The following is a 12,269-nucleotide window of genomic DNA, read 5'->3' on the forward strand; positions in this document are numbered from 1 at the left end:
ATACATCAGATATATACACAGGCTGAATACTGAATACACCTGAATGAACAGCAATATAGTGAATTAAACTTCATTAGTCTCTGGTATAAAGGTATCATATGTTTTTCAAATGTCAAAACCAAAGTGATATGTGTGTCAGTTTAATGACTATTCAGAAAGAACAAACTTGAAAATACCCTTCTGTGAGTTTGCTGCTGACAGTTTATCATGATTGAAAATAGAATGTCTTGTGTTCATGAATTTTGAACCTGGATAAATAGTGCGTCCTTATGTTCTCCTTCAACTAAGATGCTGTTGCTGACCTCCCACATTTCATATCCATCATGAGATGAAACCCCATTAGCAAAGTTCACTTCAGAATTTGTCCTCGTCAATGCAAGTTTGTCACAAAATATTCCATTCTCCTGTGTGAGATTGCGAAGGAGTCATCATAGGGAGATGTGTTGGATATACTTAAAGCAACAGCGCATTGTTGTGATGAACTCATTAGCATTGCCACTGCTTCAGGAATTTTTTATATCATCTATAAGATAGGACAAATAGATAAACAAAATCTCATTAAAATCTTGATGGATATCCAGTACTAAGCAATTAATTCCCCTTTGTGCAAAGGAAGGCGCCACATGTGCATTTTTGTTTCTGACAAGGAAGATGAATTTTTCTGTATCTTCTATTTTCCCCATACTTTTCCTTATGTCTTGACCATGCTTATCTGAATGGGATCAGTTGTACTGAACCAGCAACCAGTGCTTTCCTAAGAGAAAATTTGTGCTCTCTTTTGAGTCTTGAAGTGTTTTTTGTTTGTTTGTGTTTGTTTTTATTTTTATTTTTTAATATCAGGAGAACAGGCCAAAGTGTAACTGACAGATGGAGGCTGGAGCCTTGTAGGGTAAGGCACAAGTTTCATTTGATTTGATCCTATACAGAACAAAGCACAATGCCAAGTATAACGCTCTCTGATGGATTTTGATTAGCTGTGCTTGGCTAACTCCTCTTTACATTACTTCAGTTCACACTCATTTTGAAGACTAGATGGAATTTCTTCATAGCAGTGGCATGTCCATTTGGGGCAGGGGATAATCAAGCCTGGCTACTATTTCCCTTGCTTACTCACATACACAATAACCTGCTTTCCCTGCTGCTTTACAAGAATTATTGAAATATTTTCTCCCTATTGCCAGCTGGATCAGTCTCTGTGACTTCCTTATATTTGATTATAAATATTGTTTCAAAAATAAATGCATTATTCCTTGGAATACAAAAATAGGATGGGAAGTCACCTTGAGTTTTGCTTGGTGTTTCTCTTGTCTTCAGTATAAAACACAATCTGAGTCCTCCCTGAGAATGAGAATCTTATTCCTAATGACCTCAAAGAAAGAAGATTCCATAACCTTTCAAAATTCTACCCTCTATTTATCAAGCTGCAATATTGACTTTTTTTAACCTGTTTCTGGAGATTAGGCTTATCTCACCCTATTTTTTTTCTCCACTCAGTGAAGATAGGAAAAATATGTCTGTGTCTGGGGTTTTCTTTATCAAGCTTGTGTGCTTTATTAATGTTTATAAGACTTTTAGATAAATTACATCTAGCCTATTTATTTCTTCCTTTTCTTTTCTTTTTTTCATTCAATTATTATTCTATTCTTATGGCAACTAAAACAGCCACTTTTGAATAACAAGGAAATGAAGTCATTATATTCAACTTAATAAAGCTAAGTAAAAATTATATTTCTGCAGTTAAGTTTGCCTGAAAGTTTAAAGGATCTAAACTCTTAGGGCAAAGATTGATACTTAACATTTTCTATATTTGATGTGCATCTTTTCTCATAATTTCCTTGAAGTGAGAGATATGGGGAGACGTCATTTGTCTCAGAAAAGTAATACACTGTTATTTTACTACATATATCAATTATTTTATTTCAATTTCTAGTTCAAATATAACACACATAAAAAATCCACAAGGAGAATTGACAGTACCAGCAATTTGGAAATAGCAACTTGGAGCTGAAGAGGAGGTCTGGTCTAGACATGAAGATTTGGTAACCTTAACATTGATGTGAACAAGTAGCTTAGTGCACATGGATGAAGACTGAGATTTCTGAATCTCAGAAATCTGGTCACAACAGTTGGTGATGAAACACCCCAGGCCTTTTGACAGATCCCTTCCTCTCTCTCTCTTTCTCCCTGTCTCTCTCTCCCGTGCATGTATGTGCATGCACATACACACACACACACACACACACACACACACACACACACGAGTAACCTATTAACCTCCAAGCCATCAAGAACTTTGAAGGGCCTTGGGCCAGCTGGTTCAGTGTTTTTTTGTTTTTGTTTTTGTTTTGTTGTTGTTGTTGTTGTTTTTCCTGGTGATATAGTCTGCAGGCCGTTCTTATTTTGCACATAGTATGATCCCTTGTTCTCTATACTCACTTCTTCAAGAACAGAAAAAACATGACATTTTTTTCCATTTTGCTTTAGAAGATCTCCATTGATAAAGACCAAATCCTCTGGGTTTTATTACCATGAATTTTGCAATAAAATGTTTGCTATTTGCTCACTTAAATTCAGGTTTAATATTCTGCTTTTCAAGTTCTTGCCTACCTGGCTAAAATTGCTTATGCTTCTGCTGGAGCCTAATAAGATGTGTTTGCTTACTAATGTGGTATATTTGCCTTTCTATATGTATTTCCTCTAAATGCAATTTCAGAGTGTAAAACCTCTTACATTTTGCAGGCTGTGAGGTAAAACCAAAATAATTTGATCCAGACCATTTTAGAAGGTACAAGAAGGGCAACTTAGAAGCTGTGTAATTTATATTAATTGCAGAGATGTACGAGTCATAATAGTCTGGGTTCAAATACCAACTTAATGCCATTGTGACTTTATATCCATCTCCCAACTGCTAAACCTCATTTTAGTCATCTCTTTAATAGATAAAAATGTCACATCTCATTGATTAGGTGGGACATTTATAAGAAATATGCAATCCCTAGTAGATAGTGGATGTTCAATAAATGTGCGTTGTCTTTTATCTATGTTGCTGTTTCTATATTCAAACACTAGGCCTTCTTCCATCCTATTAACCTCTATCAATAAAGGGAACCTTATCCCAAGATGACAATTCAGATATAAATATAATATTCATATGAATATGTGTATGTATTTGGAGAAATTAAAAAATTGAATTTCATACATGAAGTTTTATTATCTATAGGTAAAGAGAATCTAATGATCTTAAAATATGGAAGGTAATTTAGATTTATGATATGATAATCTTAAATATTTTTATAACTTATTGAAAATTGATTTTCTTTAATTGATTACATTGCTTTACTAATGATTTCTAATTCTTAGTAATGACTAATTTTATCCTACTGTTTACATGTAAATATCACTCAGATACTAAATAAAATCTATTAAAAATTCTTTTTTCCTAAAATAAGGTTCCATGGCTAAATTTAACTATAATAAGAAGTTTGTAAGTAAGCAAACATCATGACAATTTTACCAAAAATCTCCTCTCCAATAATAAAATGGCAACATGGATTCACTGTACTAATATAGTAAGAAAGCTACCAAACCCATCTCCATAATGAATACCATTTCAATTTTGGTGGAATATATATGACATAAGAATGATCTTAAGGATGGACTTAAGTTAAATTGTTTTCCCAGAGTCAGAGACAACAGGTGTCTGCCAGTATACCAAGAAGCAACATTTTAATGTTGACCGTGTCTCTATGGTTATTCTGACATTGACACATGTACATAAGTCTCTTCTTCAATTGCACTTCATGAGCAATGATTAAAATTAGTATTACTATTTTCTTACAGGACAGGACAAAATCTACCCTGATTTTGCCTCTCCTGTTTTGCATGATCTTTTTTGTTGTTATTGTTCTTGTTTTGTTTTTTTAAAACACTTTGTATTTTCTGATCTACTTTACCCCCATATTTGTTAATCTTCCTTCATTCTTAATCTTTTTGTCTATTTGCTTTAGATTCCTGTATGTCCATTGCTCCCTCATTACTATAAAGCACATTTTGCTTTTCCCAATCGATTTCTCTAACTGGTCAATTAAGTAAAAGTCTCACTCCCTCACTGCACTATTCAGCCTGACTAATCTCATGTACAAATGAGGCATGATTGGCTAAAATGGCAGGGAAACTTCCCTTTATTTATTAGGCATGATTCTGATCAATCAGAATTATAAGAAGTAATTATGAATACAGGCACCATTGCTAGAATGTATGTGAGTACCTCAAGTAACACTACAAGAAGTTGCCTTGACTTGAAATTTTGAATGCAGGTATGTGTTTGACTGCACTAATAGTGCCTTAAGGGAAAAGTAGAAATTATTTTGTGCCTCTGTTTGTAAAGCAAAAGGAAAATACTGAAATATTAGGATATTCTTGAGACACATATCACAGACCAAATAGGGAGCCAGAGCAAAAACATGAGATAATAAAAATGGGTTAATCATCAAATACTGTTTCTTTCTATGTGTTTTATAAATAAAAAATCTTAATTTAATCCTCACAGCTTCCTCAGGGAATAAGTATATCATTGACACCAATTTTATAGATAATAAAACTCAGTTTCAGAAAAATAAGAACAATAGGCTAAAGAAGTTCTGCTTTAGTCTTAGTGACATTAGAAGCATTGGGGACATAAAGACAAAGGAGTGGCATTCGTTGGCTTGTTTTATGTCAGAGTCACTCTAGCTACGTTTAAGAATAGAATGAAAAGGTAAGGGAAGAAGCTGGAAATTAATAGGAGGCCATTGTAATAATCTGGACAAGAGAAGAGAGTGGCTCAAATTAAGAAAGTAGCAGGTGTGATGGTGAAAAATGGTCAGATTTGGGAAGTGCTTTAGAGATAAGGCCTATAACATATGTTGATAGAGTGAATGCAGGCTCTGAGGGAAAAGGCTATATCCAGAATGTCAACTGAGGTTGTTATTTAAAGTAACTGGAAGGCTGGCCTTGTCAGTAACTAAGATAGGGAAGATTGTAAGAAGAGCAGTTTGATAGGGAAGGGAGAATGGCAGCTGAATTCTGGACATGTTAAGTGTAGATGTCTATTAGACAACAAAGTGAGTATGTTATATAGATAATTATATATTTAAGATGGGAGTGATCAGGGAAGAACTTAATGCTGGTGGTATCATATTGTTATACGTATATATATGGTCATTTAAATAGAAGAAATCAAAATGATTGCAAGGAGGGATGAGAGAAATCCAAAAAGATGACAAAAGATAAGTAATCACTGAGAAAGAAGGAAGACAGAGCAAGCATATGTCTCCAAAACCATGTGAAAGAATAATTTTAGCAGAAGAGAGTGATAACATATTTCTGATAAACCAGGTAAGGTGGAGGCAGAGAATTAACTATTGGATTTGGCAACATGAAGGTCACTGGAAACCCTGACAAGAGCATTTTTTGACAAAGTAATGATTATGAGAGCTTGATTTGATTGATTCAAAGATAATACTCTTAGATATACTTAGAATACTCTAAGAATACTCGTAGAAAGAGTATACAAAGTAAAGTAGTTCCAAGAATTTTTTCTGTAATAAAAAAAAACGTTTAGTAGCTAAATACCGAAATAAGGTGAAAAAGACTCTTTAAAAATAGTGGAGATATAACAGAAGGTTTTTATGTTGTTAGGAAAGATAGAAGAAGTTGCTGAGAATTCCTTCAGGCATGTCCTTTAATCGGAAGAGGAGATGGGATCTCTTGTGTAGAAGAGGTTGTCCTTTGCTGATACCTGGAAAAGTACCTCAGCGATAGATGAGGCAGAGATGGGAATTTGGTGATGGGGGACTGTGGAAGTTCTCTTCAAATTATTTTGGTCTTCTTAGTAAGATTGGAATAAAGATCATCATCTAAGAGTAAGAATGGAGCAGGAGTTTTGGAGGTCTGAAAATTGGGGTAAAATTCCATTATGTCCTCCTAATTGTTAGATCATGAGTTTAAAATGAAACTAATCAATATGATTTTCTCCAGCCATGCTTGGTGGTGAAGATTTAGCATGGAAGTAGGCAGAAATGTATACTGAACTAGTTGGTGTCTCTGGCATAGAAAATATGATAAATGGGAGAGGGTCAGAAAAGTTGAAGGTGTTTACCGAATTAGGGATTTAATCTGTTTACAGAGAGAACTAAGAACATGATATGGCTAAAGGGAAATGGAAAGTTAGCAAGGACAATAGATTATTATAGCTCTTGATGTAGTTACAATATCACTGTAATTACATTTCTATCTTCTTTAACTGAAATCAGCTTGAAACAAGGAAATGTGACATGTTTGGCCACCAAACATTTGTTAAATATATATTTATAAACAAATAAATACATCATAAAACTAAAACTGAATAAAAAAGTTATTTTACATTATTTTCTCAAATTTACAAATTCCTTATTAATTATTTTTAGAGAAGAAAAACAATTTCTCTATTGAATACAATATTCTACTTATAAGATGAATAACTGCTGTTATACAAATAAATATATAAAAAATAACATAAAATAAATAGAAATAAATAATACCACTCTATATACTATGATATATTAGGCAACTAGATTGGGAATAGAGATGTGATAGAATTATTGTACCTAGTAGAAGCATCTTGCCTAGTTCTGAGTTAGGTGGACATTACATATGGCAGGTGAGAAACTCCTTCGCAAGTATGCATGCTGATGGTCATTTGTAGCGTGTCATCAATGCTAATGTCTTATATCTGTGCTTTTAAAATTTATGAAGTACCTCCATATTTGTTTTTCATAAGAACACCATGTATTAATCAGCACAGTCCTACAAACCAATCTTACAAATTATTCTTTTTAGATTCAGGGAAATTGAATTATTGCCCAAGATCATGTAGATAAATTTATAGCAGATTTAAATCTAGTACACTGAACTCTAGTTTGTTGTAGGAATAATATCTCTTCAGCAATATTTGTGAGTAGATCAATTAAAGCATAACTTTGCCACCACAAAAGGAATCTAAATGTTCCAAATTTTCCCACAATGTTCACTCAAATACATACATACACAGACACACACAATATTTTGAATAAATACTTGTTAGAATATTCTAAACATAGAGTTTGAAAGCCCTTATAGAGATTGATCAGTACACTATTAATATATTTCTCCCAAGTAGTGAAAATGTATTTTTGAAATTATATACTCTTCTCCATCATAAGGACCTAAATAATGACTCGGATAATTACATGTGGTGGAAAGAAAAGGGGACTGGTCTGTGCACACATATATGCATGAAGATCCACACATCATTTGGGGATATAGAGAAACAGAGCTAATGATTGTACTCAGTAAACGTTATTGTATTGCATTTATTTTAGGGTTGCTAGCCAAAGAGTCCTAGTCTAACTCAAGTAATGCAGATGTATTTTAAAAATATGTGTAGACACAATGGCCATAAAATCTCTTAACAGCAATAGCAATAAAACTTGGCATGTAGATAACAATATACCCTCAGGAATGGAAGTGTTTAATATCACTTTACGTTATATAATTTCTTTGTCATTAGAAATTTGCAAATCTCTGTCATCATTGGCATTTCTCGTCCCCTTATTCTTTTTTTACTACATCTGTCACTGATACCCTGTATAGATTCCTGACCTTTGGCTTTTGCTTATTTGTAGTTTCTAAATACTCATAACGTAAGCCCACTTACTGTCAACCATTGCCTCTCCTGCTTCATGCTTTACATATGTACCCAGTCTCACTGTCTGTTCTGATTAGGAATTGCTTGACTCTTTCATATTTTCTAGTTATAGTTGCCAAAGGAGATGATCTCCCTGTGTCCAACATTGTCCCTCTTGAAGATATAAATCTTTTCATGCCAGACCACTTCATTTGGTGCTGGCTGGCTTATGATTATGGTTCCTGGATTCATTCAGTTGTGGCCAAAGCATATGTGATGGAATGTGGCCCCTAATAGTTTCTCTCAGGTAGAAAACTTGCTGTGGGGCAGCATCTTTGCTAAGAGAATATGAGTATGGTAGCTGCTATGATTGACCTTTATATGATATTTCAATGTCTGGGGAAGATTTATAAAAAATGAGGTCACATATCATAATTATTACTCATTTTACCTGGTTTGTACCCTGCATGGAGCAGACAGAGTTCCAATCTTATCTTTTATCACTTACGTTTGCTGGCATCTACGTAAAGGTCCTTTTTGAATTCCTTAAATAACTCAGATAAAATAATAAAACTCTTATATTAGGCGCTGGATAGCAAAACAATGTGATTTAAAAAGTTGTTGAATTCCATTAAGCTATATTAATTTAAAGTAGTAAGTGATCCTGTTCTTTCGCTCTACATACTTTCTTTCTACAAACTACTAGCATCAGTGAAAGTGGAGATTTGTGTATAGCAGTTAATACACATATATCATAGTTTGGGGAAAAACAGCAAACAACTTAAGAAAGATGGATCACATTACAAATGCTAAAGTCTTTTTTGAACCAACAGATCTTTACATCATTTTTTCAGGTTTTATTTGCATATAATATGGCAGTGCACATGGGAAGTCATAAGCACTCTGATACAGAAACTGGGATAATTTGATCTTGTATTTTCCACTTCATATGGACATAAAAAATTATGAAATACCAATAACAACTTGATGTCATTTTATTCAGAATGAAATATGAGGTTGAAAAATAGAAATTGTGATTATGTAGGTATATTATTTACCTTTAGCAGCCCCAAACATAACCTTTAAAAAAGCAAACTTTTGCTACCTCAAATTTTCTTTCGGTCAAGAACTCGTAAGTAGCTTAGCTGAAGTGACTCATCTGTCTTTCACTGTTTCAGAGAGTCTAATGGAGTGGCAATCAGGCTTTGAGATGGGCTGCTGTGAACTATAAGCTTGCGTGGGCTCAAGTTTCCTTTCACTCCCAAGGGTCTTGACAGGAGGTCTGAGTTCCTTGCTACATGGGCCTCTTGCTGCATATGAGTAGCCTCACATTCCTCCAGAGCATGGGATCCAAAAGAAAGGACAAACAGGAAGGTGTGATGCCTTTTATGACCTAGTCTGTAAAGTTGTACACTTTTACTTTATTATTATCTTCCAATATATGTATTTTTTGAAAGTGAGTATCAAGTCCAAGTTACACTCAAAAGAAGAAGGCTTCTTCTTTTTGAAGGGAGTTTCAGAAAATGTGTGGGCATATTTCAAACTACCATAAGGAATGTGAGCACATTTACTCAGGATTTTTTTTTTTTTTTTTTCCGGGCAGAAGATGAAATTCTGTAAAGGTAATGACCTTTCTCTGAACAAAGTGGCTAAGGTAGTTTTCCTTGCATATATGGCATTGCTGTTTGGTCTGTGACTTTGCTTCCAAGGCCACAATTTCATGGAGCAAAGATTAGTGCTGCCTACAGCAGCTAGCTGGAAGCCAGACAATGACACGGACTCTGGAGCACTGTGCCAATTAAGGACACAATCTGTGGAATACATACACCCACACCTATTCACTGCCCTCCTTTGGGGAGCATGATTTTAAGGCTATATTAGGCTTTTATTGCTATTATAAAACATAATCAGATCATAAAAACACAAATTTATTATCTCACAGTTCTGTAGTTCAGAAGTCTAGATTAATTTGGCAGGTTCCTTTGCCTAGAGTCTGACAGGGTCAAAATGAAAGTGTCAGCTGGCCTAGGCTCTTATCTAGAGGCCCTGAGGATGAATCTCCTTCCAATCTTATTCAGGTTGTTGGCAGAATCTAATTCTTTTCAGATATAAAACTGAAGTCCTCATTTCTTCATTGGCTGTCACCTGGGGTTCATCTTTAACTTCTGATTGCCCTTCTCTGGTTCTTACTCATGGACCCCTATGTCTCAGAGATAACAAAGGGGTATCAAATCATTCTCCTACTTGAAATCTCTCTGAATTTTCTTTTTGTCACATCTTTTGACTCTAGCTGGAGCAAGATCTTTGTTTTAATCTCATGTAATTAGATTGAGCCCAACTGTGGATATAATTAAGGTTACATACCTCAAAATAGGAAGATTATTCAAAGTCCCTTTTGAGGTGTAACATAACATCTTCACAAGTTTCATACCAGGAGGGATGACTTTTTAGCACCAGAAAATATTCACATGCGTCCATGCTTTTTACGTGTATCTTTCCAATAGTCTTTGATTCTGGGCATAATTACACCTGAAGATATTTCTGCTCCCAGGATCCCAAAGGAACGTCACAAAAATCTCAGAAAATAAATGTGTGTGTGTGTGTGTGTGTGTGTGTGTGTGTGTGTGTGTTGTGTACCTGAGGAGCAGAGAGTATATTTCTCTTAAGACACACATGTATGTGGTAATGAAAGTCAAAGGTGGCACTTGTCCACCTGAAATATCTTCCTAATTGTGTCCTTCCCTTCTCTTTAAGAAAAAAACACCACCAGTTTTTGCAAAACTCTTTTAAAAACAACTAATTATGTGAAAACCATGGTAAATATAACATAGAAAAGAACAAAGGTACAAGAATTCTTAAAGGCCCATTAATAATTGTCACCCTGATCTTCATTGAAATGTAAATAGAATTAGATTTGCCCTTTTTCAGTTGCCCTCTTAGTCCTGCACTGATTGGCCTCCTCCTACTCTTGTCTTGAAATTTCATCCTGCCCAGCCCTTTCCCCCAACATACTACTCTGTGCATATATCAGTGACAGCATTTATCACTGTCTCTAATGATCTTGACTTCTATCTCTCCTAGTTTTGTTTTTTTTTTTAACTTCACAATATTTAAGGACAAGAACTGTATCTAATTCATTTCTAAATATCCAGATCCTAGCATAGTAACGGGAATATACTAAGAATGTATATGAGTAAATGCATGAATGAATATACATTGGATTTTCTCTCCTCCCTTTGGTAAGTCTCAGTCTGTTTATACTACCTTAGCTTAAGAAGGCACAAAAGGTAATATGTGTCAAATGTTTACATGATAGACCCAAAGAGATCAAGGAAAGTAATTTACATTTCACAACAAACTCCTCAGAACTGTACAATCTAATACAGCAAAGTTATCCTAAGTGTTTGTGCATATGTTCTATGAAATCTCATTTTTAACATATTGATTTTTTTTTTTTTGCTGAAAATGTATTGCACATAGAAGCACTAAAATGATCTTTGACTTAAGCATAAATAAAACAAATTATTTCACTTTCCTTTTATTATCAAAATGGTCACTTTTTTAATTTAAACTCTTGGTAGGGTCATACAGCTTTGACCTATCAAGCTTTCATTTCCTGCTGTCTGAAATGAAACATCTCTCCCACCTGTAACTGACAAGAGTGCCATTTCTTGTGGGATTGATTTCTTTCATCTCCTTTTTCATACCTTTATCTTTCTTTTACTTTCTTCCTTTCCTTCCAGTGATAAGGTCTCTATATTTTCTTGTTGTGTTCACCTTCATGCTTTTGTCCTTCATTTATCAGTTTTCATCTTCTTAATTTATATATTCTCTCTCCATCTTCTTCTCCATTTATTTGTGGTTTTATCTTGTCTTTCTCTGTTTTATCTAATTAAGCCACTTCAGTTGTAAAACAAACTAATAGTTTATGTACTTCTAAGAAAAAATACTATTAAAAATAGTGTCAAATAAAGTATGGTAAGTCATCAATTATTATCAGACATTACAATTTTAGAGATATTTAAATATAAAAATGTGGCCCTTAGAACTGAAAAATTCTATTTTATCATGTGGACTCTAAAAAAGACATTATTTGATATTCAAAGGTTTACCCACTTTTGTTGTGGTTTTTATTCTTATGTGAAATAGAAGATACCTTCCTTTGATGATTCTGCATTGACTGTACTGATCTAGAAAATGCCTGGCACGCAGAAAGCATCAATAACAACAATCCACTAAGACTATTTGAAGTCTAAATCAATTAATCCAAGTAAAGCATTAAACGTGATGAACCTCAATCTATAAACTCATATTTAATTTCTTTAAATTAATATAATCCTGATTAAGAACACCTGTGCATAATAATGTGGAAAAATCCATATTTTTGATTATTGAAGCCACTTCTACTTTCCTTTCTAGAATATGGGATGTTTAATTGTTATAAGCAATTTTAATCCATCAAATATGATTACTACTAAAATACCTTTTGTGGAAACCTTTAGTGCTCCATTGATGTCAAGTAATTTTCTGCTTCTCCGTGGCCAGTGAGAAACTTTACTGAGTACAAACACCCATGCCCTCCTAC

The sequence above is a fragment of the Panthera tigris genome, chromosome A1, assembly GCF_018350195.1.
Source record: "Panthera tigris isolate Pti1 chromosome A1, P.tigris_Pti1_mat1.1, whole genome shotgun sequence".
In the NCBI taxonomy this organism is placed as follows: domain Eukaryota; kingdom Metazoa; phylum Chordata; class Mammalia; order Carnivora; family Felidae; genus Panthera; species Panthera tigris.